The following is a 16,406-nucleotide window of genomic DNA, read 5'->3' as shown; positions in this document are numbered from 1 at the left end:
ATTGCTCTCCTTATTAGCTCTGCTTCTAAAGCTTGAGGATGTTGTGTCACTGAATAACCTCTGGACCCATTGCTCACCTTCTCTTTGAAGCTGTTGTTAAAGAAGATAGGCATTTATTACCATCCATTTGAAGGGAAAAATCCTGTCACCCTCGCTTAGCAGGAGTCTAAAGCTCAGTTTCATGTCCTCTAAAGACATAGAACATACACCAGGACTCAGTATCACATTTGTTTAAGAAAAGTTTACATGAGGCAAGTCATGAGGCTAGGAGTTCTCAGCTGAAAAGCTTTTAGTACCTGTTTAACTTGTAGCTGGCTTAGTCATATACTATTTTAAGACTTTTCTGCTCTAGTAAATCTCATTTCAGTGTTAAAATGTTAGTGGCTCTGCAATATTATTTCCATGGTGCCCTGCTTAGCTCCAGGTCACTTATATTTTGTCAATCAGTCCTACAGTGTTAGTTATTTATCTATCACTTAATAACCATGCTGCAGAGAATAATTTATCTGGCATAGCATGGTAATTTGTACTATAATTTCACCCCTGCTGTTGCAGACTTGCATTCCGTTACAGCAATGATTGAGGAAAATTAAGACTCCTAGGTCACGCTTTGGACTCTATGTTTTCTGCCTTTCATAATTACATTTCTCTTCATCATCTTTGATTGAAGAAAGGGTTCATCTAGAAATGTGAGAAGTGGTAAAAATCACCATGTTGTTCAGCCCACTAGAACACAGTTCAGGAAAATATAGGAAGTGGGACTGTGTGGTCTTAAAATTGACTCAGGAGACTCATATATCATCAAAGTTGAACTCATTGTAAAGGCTCCACAACCAAGATCTTGGTGTATTTTACTACCTTAATTTGACTCTCACTTCTCTTAGAAATGTAAATAAAACATGCATGTTACACCGATGCACCCTTTTCCCCAAAGTCTAGCCAGCTTTAGCAGCAGTCATGAACAGAATCCAATCTTATTACACACTAATCTGCACTAATTTAGGAACCACTTATTGCAATTAAGTGTGGAACAAAAAAGGGGGATACAGACAAAGAAAATAAAGCAGGTTGAAAGAGAAGGTCAAAAATGTTAACACACAGAATTGGTTTTACTCACCATCTTTCACAGAGTATAAGGAAGTTTTAATTTTTGAAACAGTGACTTCTAATACAACTATCTTTGATTTTGGAGTGTACTTTTGGTTGAAGTGGTCAGCCATTACAGAAATACTCTATATTTCATCTATTTACTTTCAAACTGAGTAAAAGGGACAATTTAATACATTGGGCAAAAGATTTTATCCAGTGCCTGCTGTAAACTATTACCATTGTGGCTGTTCTTTCTGTGGAATAAAGAAGCTTTCATATTCAAATCATATCCAGATGTTACATCCTTCAAGAAAGATGTCAGAGATGGTCATTTTTGATACAAACACCTACTGTCTGCTAAAATAAAGCCCTAATCAGGCTTCTAAGTGTTAATGAAGTATAAATAGTAACAGAATCAGCAATATCAGTTTCATGGAGATGAATTCAATTGCAAGCCCTTTTCTGCCAGAGTCAGGGGATTTGATACAGACCTATTTCTGCCTCCCTAATATTTATGTTCTTATTTTTAGATGGTATTATTTTCTCTGGAGAGGTGTTTCTGGAGAAATTGTAGAGCAACTAGCGAATATCACCTGCTTATTCAGTGTTGACACTGAGCTCCTGTCTCTGTTTTCTGAGATGGATGTTCCTGTGTTTCCTGCCATGTTTACTTCAGCTGTGCTTCTGTATTGCAGAACAACTTTGCAATGAAAGACTGTTCTCATCATCAATCATTTCTTTCTAAAAAGCATTTTATCTCCATAGCACACTAAGCTTGGTTAATAGATATTTCAGCCTGGTACCTCAATTCTAATTCTCAGAAGTTACTTATATAAGACTAGGGAGTTCAGTTTGGAAGTGTATGTTTTTGTTTAACAAGGAACCTGAGAGGTAGACACCTGCTAACAAATATAGATGTGGTGAACCTACAGTTTGAATGTTGGTTTTGTTATTTGCAAGTAATAAATAACATTGCACTCATAAACCATCTGACTATCTTTTTTCATTATCACAATCTGAGAGAGTCTTTCTAGAAACAGTTCTGAGCACATAATGGTGAGTTGTCTACATAATAAATGAATCAAGGGAAAATATTAGACAGACAAGCAACTCAGGAGAAGCTGCTGCACAGGTATCAATAAATGCCATTTCTTAGAGATCAATAACTCCATGGTAATTTGGGCTTGTAGTTTAGGTTTTACCTGAAATGCAGGTGAAGGAGGAAAGATTCATGCAACATCACAACATCTGGAAATAACCAGTGAAGCAGGAATTCATTACTTCTGTTTTTCCATCTTCAGAAATGCTGATGAAAACCAAATATCAAATCAGCAGCCTGAGGAGAGCCACAGGCAACCAGGTTTGCTTATGTTCCCCATCTTGGTTTATTGTTAAGTAGCTTCTTGATCACTGAACTGAGGTATGAACTTTCAGACACAGCTTTGAGGCCAATTTCTTGGAAAACATTAGTTCTTAACATAACTCCACAGCTCCTCTTTCTGTTGCTTCCCCTTCAGAGATTACTGTTTTTTTACCCAGATCTTGTCTAGCAAGTGCTGCTTCCCTTTCTAGCTTGCAAACTTACTTGCCAGAATCAAGTATGGCTGGTCTGTGTGGGCATGATTTTGAGTAATTGAGCTCAAGCACTGCCTTGGCAGGGAATCAAGCCTTACAAGTTTACATATAAACTTTACATCTTATTGTGCCTTGAGCCTCTCCAGGTGGGAGGTGATAAGCACCCACCTCTCCCATCTGTTTAATCTGCAAAATAAATTGCAGGTAAGCCTTTCTAATAGTCTTTTAAAAACAGGTAAAAACAAATCAAATTGTCCCTCATTAAAAAAAAAAAAAAGAAAAGAATTGACAGCATTATGGTAGAGTGTGGATTAAGATGCTATAAAATTTACCATTTGGCAGAACTTCCTCTCGCTGCCTGTGTTGGCCTTGGGTACAGAGAGTATCAAGGGGGAGCAGTACTTAGAAGAAGTGTGGCTCATTGCCTGTGACCACTTTTGGGGAGAAAGGCTGGTCAGACAGAACCAGCAGAGGCCTACAAAACTTCTGGGTGTCTGTATTATTTACAGGGTTGGGCAAAGTAGGCAGAAGGACAGGTAGAGCTGTTTGTGCATGGAAATTTGGTTTTCAGAGCTGACTTCATGTAGGTAAGAGTATGATCAGGAGAAACTCCACTCTGTTCAGGGTCTGAGTCCATCCACAAGGGATGCTGTGGAAAGCCAGGACTCTGCACCTGAGTCCTGGCCCAGCTGTCAAAGGAGGGCCAGGTCTCAAGCATTGCATTTGAGATTGAAGTCAGCTAAAAAGCTTGCATTTAGCTGCAATCCTTTTTAAGGCCTTTTCTGAAAGTTGAGAACAAGTTAATCTCTCCATGTAAATATATGCCAAAATAGATAGTGACATACTGCAAGAAATATTTTAAATGCAGAAACTTTTTTGATACAAGCTAAGACTAACTCTTTGTATCTGCCTTGTGTTGGCTTTACACTGATGTAACAGCAGATTTAAATCTTAGGGACCTATCAGCATATTGCAGCAATACAGAAACTAGCCATAATGAAACAAATTGCCACAGCTGATCAAGTCCTTGGAGTACGGTAAATCCTGAAGGGGTTGTTCTCATTACGCTAACACCAATTTTCACTTGCAGGTGAAGAACAATTGCTCTACATTTCTATAACACCACATAAAGATTTTGGGCACAGAGCCTAGAAGATAATTTACCAGGGCAATTGATAGGAAAAAAAGTGAAGAATTCTTCAGCCTTTCTATCCATTTTTGCAAAGTCTTAAATTGCTTTTTAGTAGTGTGGAAGAACCTCAAACCTCATATGGAGCTTCCATCTTTTTCATGCTGCAAACAAGATGTGACAGTGGAGTGAGCAAACTTTTATCCCTGGAATGAAAACACTTCCACAGCTGAAACAGAAAAATATTTTGCAATTTGCTTCTCTACTGGTACAGAGCACTTTTGGGGGGTCTGTTTTTCCCAACTGCTGCTGTTGAGTCATCCCCACACTATTGCAGATTTTTACTCATTCAGCTTCCCTGTTGTGTCCTTTTTCATGCTCCTTCTCTCTTCATCCATCCATGTCCCTTATGGATCCCACAACCAGAAATAAATGCTTTCTTTAGCAATGGCTTGACCAATGGTTCCTCCCACCTCCTTTGCCTCATAAACAAGTGTTAGCATCCTCTTTTGACTGGAGAAATCTTTTTGGGTTTGCCTCTTTTCACTTGTGTCTGTATGTGCGTGCTGCCCTTTGTAAAAAAAAATAATGTGACTTCTCATCAACTTTCCTCTTTATCTCTAGGAACATTCTAACATTGCCCTTTATAAATGCAAACAAAAAGCTGAGATGACTGGGACTTGACTTCCAGTGCCTGCAAACTGCCTTGCATTGTCTTGAGAACTACTATCATATATATAGAAATAAAGCCAGTGTTTCAGAAGCTCAGAGGAGGAGCATTTCCAGAAAGGACAAAGAAAGTTAGAGTACTGGTCCTGCTGTTTTTCAGTTTCCCATGGCTACAGAAGGTAGAACTTGTTGGCCTTGCTCTGACTGGTTTACCTAAAAATCAATAGATGCCTGCCCTCTCTAAGCAACATTCTCTTACCTTTGTAATTACAGTTATTCTGACTTTGAAATCCGCAATCTTCATTATTCTCTGGCTGCATAATTTAAAGTTAATTATTTGTACATCTGCTTACAAAATCTAATGATTTTAAAAGGTTATTTCTCTGGTGCTTGATCAGTTATTTAGATCATTTGAAAGGTTATGTCACTACTTGGTATCTTATCCATTGGTTTTCTTTGAAGATACAGTTTTTATAGTGTTGTTTGTTTAATCTGACTGCACAATGAAGAACTGAAACCATACACTAGGATGCAAAGCCCTTTAGCACACCACCAAAGTATCCTACTTAAGGGAGAGCTGCAGGCTAAGGTGTGCATTCCGCAGTGATAGCCATTCATGCCGCCTGCAGCTTAACCAGACCCCTGCGGAGCAGGCAGCGTGAACTTTGCCTGCTGTCTCATGTATTAAAAGCAAAGAAGCAATCCCAGTTCTGACATACAGCCTAGAAGAATGCCGTAGTATCAGCAGAAGATATTAACTGCAGTCTCAGAGGGAAGAAAAAACTCTATGTGAGAAACAGTGCTCTTTTGTTGCTGTTTTTGTACACTGGACTTGGTGGCCTGCCTGGCCACCTCCAGGATGTCCCCTTGCACCAGGTCCTGCAGCAAACCTCTGAGACCTGAATGGAGGGGGAGAGTCTGGGCAACTTCCTCTGAAGATGCAGACCTCCCATTCCAGAAGGAATAGGGTTGGGAAAGAAAATGGTCCTCTCTTTGTATTAATTCATATTCATATGGGAGTAACGTAGCAGCACAAACCAGATGAATCAGGATCTATCATTCTTATGCCATTCTAACAACTTTTTTATTCATATCAGTGGAAAAGATCTGTTTTGAGGCCATCTAAATAGCTGTTGCATGTGCGTGTGTGTGTGTGTGTGTGTGTGTGTGTGTGCGCATTTAAAGGGATGCTTTACTAAATGAATTAGATCTCCTAGACAGACACCTGGCGATAATGTGTAGTTGCCTCCCACCGATATGCCCAGTTACATGCATATTTATAAACAACTTTATCCTCAGAACAGGAGCCATTAAATCACTATCCCTGAGGCTGCTCTGACTGTGGTAGATAAACGTAAGGATATCTATGTATTTTTATGTCTAAGGATTGTAAGCCTGCATAGAGAGTTAAAGAGGTTAAAAGTTCAAAGCAGGATATGATTGAATGGATGGATGGTAGGAAATAGGATCAGATGAGAGTACTGCACTGTGCGTGGAAGGAAGTCTGCTCATTAGCAATACAGAGATGCTCTAGCCAACAGCCAGGCAACTGTCTCTGAGGAACAGTATTTGAGAAGTCAACTGGCAAGGGATATCTGTGAATGGCAGGAAGATGACTGAGGGACTGCAAAAAACTCCGGAAGCTTTGAGATGCTTCAAAGGATTATATTCTCCCCTGCATGAATGTGTTAATCCTACTCAGTCCAATGGGAGTGGTTCAGCTTGTAATAGTAAAATCTGGGCTTTCCGTCTACTTTTGTTTTACACAATGTCCATCTCGTACTGTCTTAAAATCCTGATGTTTAGCTGAATTTTCCTAATCCTCCATTCATCTGGGATCTGTCCTATAGGTGTTATGAAGATTCAGACATCCGTGGAAGGACGCAGTCTCCTAATGGCGACACCCTTCATTCCTAACATACGCTGATAGAAGTATATGATATGCTTGCCTGTTGCTTTAATTTAATGCGGCTTTATTTGAGTTTCTCTCTACTTGTATTACCTCTCTTGTATACCTAGCATACTTATGGAAAGCGTTTGCTAGACAGTTCTGGAGACTGAAGGCTGCTATAGGAGGTGAGTTGAATGGACAGCCTGAAACCAAAAGCAAACTTCAAGATGCATTCATATGGCCTGAGTGATACATCCAGATTCTCCAGAAGCTTGTTTGGTTGGTTTTCTTGCTGCATTTCTGGCATGTTTCTGGCTGCACTGGTAGCCAGAAATGACCAATGTTTAACTTATACAGCAAGCTCTGCCTGATCGTGCAGACAGACTTAAACGATACAGAGATAGGCCCTCACCTGGCTGGAGAAAGCTGTTTTTAGCACCTGCTTTGAAGCTCAGTGATGATTCTGCTTTATTTGGCATCACTGTCTCATCTGCTAAGGTGATCACAATTTGCATTATTAGAAGGGAAGAGAAATTGAAATGCTCTATGTTAGGTGTTGCTCTTAAGGCCAAGAACACATCAACAAGAAAAAAGGGAAAAACTGAGATGAGGAAAGAAGTCACTGAGTAGTACAAAAAAATGTTTAAACAAGGAGCTCATTTTCAAGCTGTGTGGTGAATAAGAGGATGAGCAATTGAGTAACATCAGTAAGTGGCCACTCAGTTTTGAGTTACTACCCAAAGATAACCCTCAGGTTGACCCATAGGCCCAAGTTCTCAGGTCTTAGACTGCCAGTTCTTTGGTTTAGTAGAGTGAGAGTTATACTGACTCCAGTATGACAACAACATCTGTCCAAGGGTGAGGAGTTCAGTCATCACACCTTTTCCACACAGGACCTCTTGTCTGAGTGTAGCCTCAAAGACACCTACTCTAATAATAGACCTGGGTGTTACAAGAACTTTTTTTTTTAGCAAAGGATTTCCGATTTTTTGCAAGAATGACCTCATGCATGGGCCAGAAGAAATGGTGGGCTGGAATGGCATCTGTGCAAGAAAACCTCCACTGTAATCTGGGGAAATTCATGGAGCATTAGTTTGTCACCACCTTGATCCAATCCCTATGTTATGGTCCTTCTTCTCTGCAATGCATGAGGGAAAACTGTTGTCAATCTGCTCTAATGCAAATAATAGAAACCCATTTTCCTTAAACAAAGCGATGCTCGTATTGATCTCTGACATGAGGTAAGAACTGAAGTGTATAAAATTGAGGAAAAAAACTTACGGGTATTGCAGACCTATTTTTCCCAGACAGTAGCTATGTCCTTGAGGATTACTTTTGCTTCGGTTTTCTATTTTTTAGATCACACAAGATAGCTTATTCTTGTTCTAAATATTTATTTATTTGTAACCATGGAGAACTGGGTACAATAGCAACATGCCTGCAGGCTGCAGCCCAACAAGATTGTACTCATTAACGTAAACCAGTAAAACAGTACAGGCCTAATACTGCTTTGTTATCCCTTTGCGACCTCTTTGAGTTCACAGGGGCCGTAAGGGGTAAAGAGTAGCTGTCTGACTTAATGTAACTGGCTGAAACAGAACAAGTAAACTTAATACTTACTGTAGGGCACCGACCATTTATTTTGGTTTCATGTTATTGACTGTGGTTATATTCAACCCAGGCAAAGAGAATACTGGGCTGCCAATGCTATGATGAGAGAATACTACAAGAAAAAAATAATTGAACTAATAAAAAAGAGCATCCTGAGAAGCTTTATGAAATCAAACCCACTCAGAACAAAGAAGACAGCTGACCCAAAATGGGACAAGCATAAGAGATGGCTTATAAGGCAAACACATCTCTGGAGCAATTCCTTTCCCTGTAGTAGCACTACAGTAGTTATAAATTTGACCTACTGCCTCTCTATAAAAGAGGAATGTCCAAAGTCTTAAAATAAATTGAAGCAGGAATTGGCCATGTATTGTGCTGACTGGCTCATTTGGGAATGCATGCTACAAACTGTGCAAATTAATGAAAATAATGAGGAGTTTTTTTAAAACATGACTTTCCAGGAAAACAAGCCTTATACAAGCATACTGGCTGAGTGCATTATCTTACAGGAGGTTGTTTCTGATAACTTTTGAACCTATTGGCTACTTTCAAGCAAATTTAACAGGTAACTAGACGTGAAGAAATTAGCTTGTTTTTAATAATTTTTGAGAAAATTGACAGAGACCCTCTTTCTGCCCTTACCAGTGGAAAGAACTATAATCTCACCTTTTACTAGAATAATAGAAAATCTACCCAAGAAAGAGTTTTGGTTTATTAATTCTGCAACTCAGAAAATTATTTGTTTCACTTCTCATCACACCTCCTTTTTCACATGGGAGTTCCCTACTGAAACATTGATTTACTCTGAACTATTTGTGGGTGTATGTTCTTCTTTATTTTTAGTTTAAGAATCGCATACAGCCTTGAGTTCATAACCACTGGACATAGACTTCATCTTTGGGCTGTTTTGTCACATTGAGTAATCACTGGCAAAGGCAGCACATGACTGAGATGTGTGGGAACTTCATTTCTTCTCCAGTTATAGATATAGTTTCCAGCCTGGCATTATGCATTATGCAAATGCTTAATGAATATAGGCTTAATGAATTATAGGCTAAACAAAGAGGAAGGAAGGGAGACTGAGGCATTACGTTTACTCATAGTTACGCAGAAGACTAGTGATGAGAAGTAGGACTTAAATCCTGGTATCTAATCTGAACTGTATCCTTTAGCCCTACAGGCTACTTCTTCTTAGCTCTGGTTTATTGCTCTTGAGAACCAGCTGATGTCAGAAGTGTATCTATAAAGAGACTATCTTTGTCTCTATTTTTTTCCTCCTGCTGTTGAAATAATTTCCTGTCTTAGCTGGTTAACCTTTCCTACTCATTTCTGTTTTCATGTAATTTCTTATTATAGTTGCAAGTTAATCACAAATCTATTGAGAGACTTCTCTCTAATCTATCAGCCTTCATTTACTTTCTGTGTCATTTAGAACAGTTGTGCCATGGTTAAGAGTGTCCAATTACATTCTCTGTAGGAGAAAAAACAAGAGATCAGCAGCCTACAATTTCAGCTGAAGATATCATCAATTGGGAAAACAAATTAGGTACCTAAAAATAAAATTAAGGATAAGGATTCACATGCCAGATTTGCTTGTACTCAGCGACACAGAATGACTGATCAGGTAATTGCTAAACTTTTCTTCCTAAATAAGAAAAAAAAGGGGTGATTTTTTTAACCTCTTCTAAACCAGAGAAAGAGAGGTACCTTTGTGGAATCCACATGGACAATGCATTTTAGAGCATCTACCACTCCAGCATCTTAAATCTCATCATGTGGTTGCTTTCACATAAGAAAACACAAGATATTTCTCCACCTCAATCAACAGATTCAGATCCTAATATGAAAATGATAAAGATCCTATCTTCTGTATAGGGATGGCAGGGGAGCAGGGATATAACACATTGGCTAGTGGTTTACATGTACTTTTGCTTGCTTGCTTCTTTCCTTTCTTCCTTTTTTTCTTCCCTCCTTCCTTCCTTTATTTCTTCCATCTGTCTGTCTGTTCATCCCTCCATCCATTCATCACTTCATAGGGATCTACTAAATCATACTTTGAAATAAATCTGATTTCTTCCAGCCAGCAATCCAAGGGTCCGGATGTTAATCAGTGTGCTGAAAGCTCCTCAGTTAGGAAAAGCTTATTACCTGGAGAGTCATGGTTTGAAATGCAGGCTTGAATACATAATGTTTACTTACACTTTTCTATATTTTAAAAATATGCAAATAGCTGTAAACACCAAACCCACCATGCACACTATTACTTCACTCTGGCACTGCCTCCTGTTAAAGATTTGTTTCAGAACCGAATAACTGCACTGTGAGTGATCTTTAGCACCAAGGCTCCTCTTTCCTGAGCAGGTCAATAGATTATCAAAGCACTAGGTAACTAAAGCAAGCAATTCTTCAGGTATAGGGAAAATGAATAAAAGTCTCCATCTAGTTGTCCAAATAATTAAATTTCTCCTAGAAAAATCAGAGATGATATCCCACTCAAGAATGCTTGATAGAAGTGAATTTGACAGAAGAGCAGCTCTTTATAAGTGAACTTCAGATATTATTAATCTATCAGGCTCTCCAAAAAGGCAAGGAATCAAGTTCTTCCCAGAAAAACTCCGTTGTCTCCAATGGGCAAAACCAGGCATAAGGCTGAACCATGCTGTTAAATATCAGTCCCTATAACTTGTCTGCCATAAATATTCCTTGAGAGTAAATATAAAAGAGTAATTTTGCAGACACCAGATTGATTAAAATTACTAACTACAGTTCAGAGCTTGAAATTCAGCACTTGAAGCAGCCTAGGCTGGGATTCATTGCCCAAGCTACCATGGCATCTCCTTGAAATCATAAAAAGCAAACAAGCCCTACAATATAACTGAGCCTTTAAAGGGGAAATCTGTCCTCAATTCAAAAGTAATAAAAGGTCAATCTGTTTCAGGCCTGTACGGCTTAAAATTCTTCTGGACAAACTGAAGACAGTTTGTTGGTCTGTCCATGTTCTGTGTGTGTGTTTCTCTCTTTAACATGTCCATACCCCACTTCCAGTCTTTCAGCACATAAATCAGTGTTTGCCAGCACTTATAGGAAAGTGTAAATAAAAGGGGCTTGATGACTCACTGCACAGAGGCAACAACTATGCTATTTTACAGACAGGACCACAGCTGCTATCCACCTACCCTTGAACTGGCTCAATATATCCTGTCCGGGTGGATGTTATTGACTTGCCTCATTTGTCTGTGCTAACAGGCTCTCTTTGGAGAAGGGAAGAGGAGAAGTGAGACAAACAGTTCTGAAACTGCCGTTGCAAGAGTCAAAGATAAATATTCCAAAAGCTCAGTTGTCATGAGTCTCTCTTTTAAATTCGCACATCAGTGGCCTAATGTATGCATCTCCTAGTTTTGGTAGCTTGCCGTGACCTCTATTGGAGCTGGGGTAATGCTGGTAAGCTCCTTCTACAAACGTGGGGAGGTACTGGAAGGCTACATGATGGCAAGTGGGAGTGGGTGGACGGAAGACAGGCTCCAGGCAGCACCTACCAGGTGTGACATCTGGCATGGGGGCCAGTCCACTGGGGAATAGTCCCCCCACTGGGGACTTTGGTGCACTTGCTCGGGTAACTTTTTATATATATATGTATTATATATATGTATATTATATACATACATCACTGCCAACTGAAGCATTATTAGTGATAAACAAAAAGGAGCTGAACCCAAATGCAGATAAACCCTAGCTATTTCCACATCATCTGATTTCATGAAGCGGAGAAGATTTGTTCATTACCAGGGAGAGCGGAATAGCAGGAAGGTAAAATTACAGTCTTTTCAAGATAATGCATAGGAAGGTCTTGTGCAGAACTCAGTTTCTTACCTCTTTCCACACTGAGCAGAGCAAAGCTCTAAATAAGGAAACCATGCTTTCTTAAATAGCTCAGATATCCTAAAATCCTGGAGCATTGTTTTCTGGCATTCCACCTTTCTGATAAAGTAGGAGTTAAATTTGAGTAATTTATGTCGGATTACACTAACATATCCTTACATACACCAAGTTTGAGAGAACATATGTCAGTGTCTGTGTCTGGGCCCAGATAACTGTTTTCATCACCAGATCCTTGTTCCTCCAGTGTGCATGCTTACATACGTGATTAATGTTTTTTTTTTAACATTCATAGGTTTATCTGTACCTGGATATTCTTACAGGAAGACTGACTCTTCATTGATCCCCCAAAACTGGAACCAAAGAATTCATGATAAGACTCCTATAATTCCTGCCTAGCCTAATAAATATGGGCTATGAGGCCATGCAATCTGCTGAAACATTGGTATACATTTTAAACACTCGTCATGGTGTAAATATTCCTAAATAGAAGTCCATGGTAATCTAATACAATACTGTGATCTGCAATATGGTAATTACAACTGTGACTTGACTCATTAATTTTGGTAACAGTTGTTAAGCAGCTCATTAGGTGGGTATCGAACAGCAGACGTCAATCTGGGAAGCCTCTTAAAACCTTCCAGTATTTTTCTTTTCACAGCAAGGAGCATGGCAGAGGAAGAGGGGAGGCTGAACTTAGGAACTTCGAAGCTGTTAAGTTTTGGGCACTTGATGATCTTGGCAAATATTCTGCTAGCTCAGTGAGCCAGGAATTAAGCAAAGATATGATCTTGTATAACATCTCAACTGCTGGCCTTGAAAAATTCCCCTCAGTTGCTCACATCGCTTGTATTTTAGCAGATTCTAGCTTCCACTGACAAACAACAGGGTTAAGGGAGTGTACCCCCATATATGATTACATGAAACTGTGCCTCCAGTTGCTCATTTTGTGTCACACTTGCATGTGATTTGATGTTCTAATGGGGTGTTTTTTGATGCTGGTTCATATTCATTCAGCTATAGTATGTTGGCTGGAAAAAAACATGCATTAGTTCTTCTTCCTGTATCTGTACCCTGGTACAAGATCACAATATTCCTGTGAACAACTTAGGAACAAGATCATAAAATTTACAGACATGAAAATTAAAGATGACAATGGCAAGGGCATGATGTTTAACATCTTCTTTAACATTTGCTTTAATCTCCTTTCTGCATATTTCATCAGTTTGCTGTTAGGCTCTGAGAGAAATGGTGTGGCCAAGACTGGCCAAAACTGAACAGTGCTGGCCAAATAGCTACCCCACATGGAGTGAATTAGATTTTACTTCATGTATTTGTATTTTGACTCCTTTTTCTGAGTTGTTTCTTGAGCAGATTTCTCAAGAGAATTTGAATAAACTCTTTTGAAGCTGACTATGAGCAGGAACACCACTAATATACACACACACAGGGCCAAGTTCAGCCACAGTGTAGGTAGATTTGCACATAGTTTAATCAGTTTAATCTTCTAACTGAATGAAGTCTGAAAGTTGTCAAACTTGTCACCTTCCTCCTCCACAAAACCTTTCCAGCCAGGCACAGAAGTGCCAAGATCACTATCAGACTCTGCAGTACTGAGGGAAAACCTAGAGCTATTCTAAAGTAATTGGTAAAATCTCTCTGTCAAACACTGCAATGTTCCGACAGGAATACAGAGTTGGGAGCAAAGCAGCTAAATAGTGCCACCTGCCCTGTATACACCTGTCCTCATAAATGTCGATGCATTTTCCCTCCTGTTTGTGGCCACGAGTGAAGCCTGCATCTCCAGAGAACGAGGACCACCACTGTTTAGGGCTGTTTCAAAGTAAAGTTGTTTTGCAGCTGGCAGCCGGTCCCTGGTTTGCAAAAGCTAAATCTGCTTTCTCATTTGCTGCCTCCTTTCCTGTGGCTCTTCCTCATACCTTTCTTTCTCCAGAGCATCAGTCCCAGGCATGTCCTTCTGTCCTTCTTCTGCCATATAAACACCTTTCTGCTGAGTAAACGACAATTTTCTGATATGGAGACCAATTAAACCAATGGTGCAATATAGCTGCCTTCTGGACACTTAAGTATTTTTATCCCCTGAGTAACTGAATATATTAAATAGTGCTTTTCTTTCACTCTTTTCCTTTACTATCCTTTCATCATCCTCACTTTGTTCTTGACAGACAGCAATGCTGAATAATGCCATAGATCCTGTACTGGTAGGAGATGCAGTAATAATGGCAGCACTTGAGTGACAAGCACCAGGATGTTCACGTCAGACTTCAGCTTAGCTTAGAGATAAGATACAGAAACCCCTTACTGTGATTTTGCCCAAGATCTGTTGTGCTGAATCTTTGAAAGCTGAGCTTAAAGGAGGCTCCCAGTCCCTTGCTCAGTCTGCTGGAGAGCACAGACACAAAGGGTAAATCTGTTTACAGCAATACCGTGTCTCTTAAAATCCTCTGTTAACATCTTCCCCTCCCTCACAGCATTTATGCTGGCTCTTAAATAATGATATTGCAAATAACACTGTCCAAATGGCAGAGGGTTTTTTTTCCTGACTTACTTTCTACTATTCAGTCACATATGGAGTAAGACCTTTAAAAGCCTGTTTTTCTCCCCCAGAATACAATCTGGCTGCAGTTGAAAGCAAGCCTCATCCCTTGGGTCACCTTCAGTCTGGAACAGCCCTTTTTGTCTCTGTCTTGCTAAGCATCCATCCATTTTCAAACCTTACTGGCAAAATTCTCCTTCTCTGCTCTTTAAATTTAATTCTGTAAAATTAGTTTTAGTAGGATACTGGTTATATGAAAAATACTACAGGTCAGATTGATCTACACTAATGTAAGCTATCTAAAAATTGATTGTCTGTTCCAAGTTTGCTGCCTAGGTTCCTTCTGCAGTCAGCGGAAAGACAGGTGATTTACCCCATTCTAGATAAGTATTAGAGGACAATCTGCAGGTTATATATGGGCTGGTTAAAACTGTGAAGAAGTCTGCTCCCTCTGACTTAACTATATAACCAAGATCCCAGTATACCTCATAGTCAATCTGGATCTAATTTCTGACAGCCCACCTGGTTTCTCAGAACACTACGAACCTTACATTGTGTTAAGGAAGGTTTTATTTAGTCCCAGACTCAGCCTTTCTTATATGGAATAGGCAAGTTATTTTTTGCCTGTTCACTACTTTTCATGCATCCTTGCAAAGAGAAACTGCTGGGTTTTATAAGTGCTTCAGCAAACTTTTGTTGAAGTCCTGTAAAAGTGGTGACATAGTTTAAGTGATAGCAAAAGGGCAAGCACTTAACTGATCCTCAAAACTGTTACTAGCACTCACTTCTCCGCCTATATCCTTTCGCATCACTCACTGTCACAGATTTTTAGAGGAGAGCTCTTCTGCTCCTCCAGATCCATTGTGAGCCTTCTCTTTGCTGCACTGAGCTATTTGCTAGGGATAGGAGCTATAGAGAAAATTCCTTTTTGCCAGTTCTTTACTTCTTTGCCCTGTGATCACCCAACCCCTGGAAAAAAAGCAACCCCCCCAAAAAACTGCACTAGTAAAAGTTGTGTTTCACAGAATCACAGAATCACAGAATTGCTGAGGTTGGAAGGGACCTCTGGAGATCATCTAGTCCAACCCCCTTGCTCAAGCAGGGTCACCTAGAGCACATTGCACAGGATTGCGTCCAGGCGCGTTTTGAATATCTCCAGAGAAGGAGACTCCACAACCTCTCTGGGCAACCTGTTCCAGTGCTCTGTCACCCTCACAGTGAAGAAGTATTTCCTCATGTTCAGATGGAACTGTCTGTGTTTCAGTTTGTGCCCGTTGCCTCGCGTCCTGTCACTGGGCACCACTGAAAAGAGTCTGGTCCCATCCTCTTGACATCTTCCCTTAAGATATTCATGTACATTGATAAGATCCCCCCTCAATCTTCTCTTCTCCAGGCTAAACAGGCCCAGCTCTCTCAGCCCTTCCTCATAAGAGAGATGCTCCAGTCCCCTAATCATCTTCATAGCCCTACGCTGGACTTGCTCCAGTAGTGCCACATCCCTCTTGTACTGGGGAGCCCAGAACTGGACACAATGCTCCAGATGCGGCCTCATCAAGGCTGAGTAGAGGGGGAGAATCACCTCCCTCGACCTGCTGGCAACACTCTTCCTGATGCACCCCAGGATCCCATTGGCCTTCTTGGCCACAAGGGCACATTGCTGCCTCATGCTTAACTTGGTGTCCACCAGCACTCCCAGGTCCTTCTCCGCAGAGCTGCTTTCCAGCAGGTCAGCCCCCAACCTGTACTGGTGCATGGGGTTATTTCTCCTTAGGTGCAGGACCCTACACTTGTATGTCAGGCAAGCATAAAACCCCCATATCTGCAAAAAGTTACTCTACTCACTCCTTCAGAGATTCAAACTATTTCAAGCTTGGAAAAAATACAAGGCTGTTGACTGCTGTTGGAAACAGGACCAGTCTGCCATGATCCTATACTGGTGGTACCTTTAGTGTGTGCATGGGTGTGCATGAGCTGAGGCTTCCAGGTCGGAGGGGCGCACCCTGGAGGGA

The sequence above is a fragment of the Apteryx mantelli genome, chromosome 3, assembly GCF_036417845.1.
Source record: "Apteryx mantelli isolate bAptMan1 chromosome 3, bAptMan1.hap1, whole genome shotgun sequence".
NCBI lineage: Eukaryota > Metazoa > Chordata > Aves > Apterygiformes > Apterygidae > Apteryx > Apteryx mantelli.
This window is presented reverse-complemented; position numbering follows the sequence as displayed.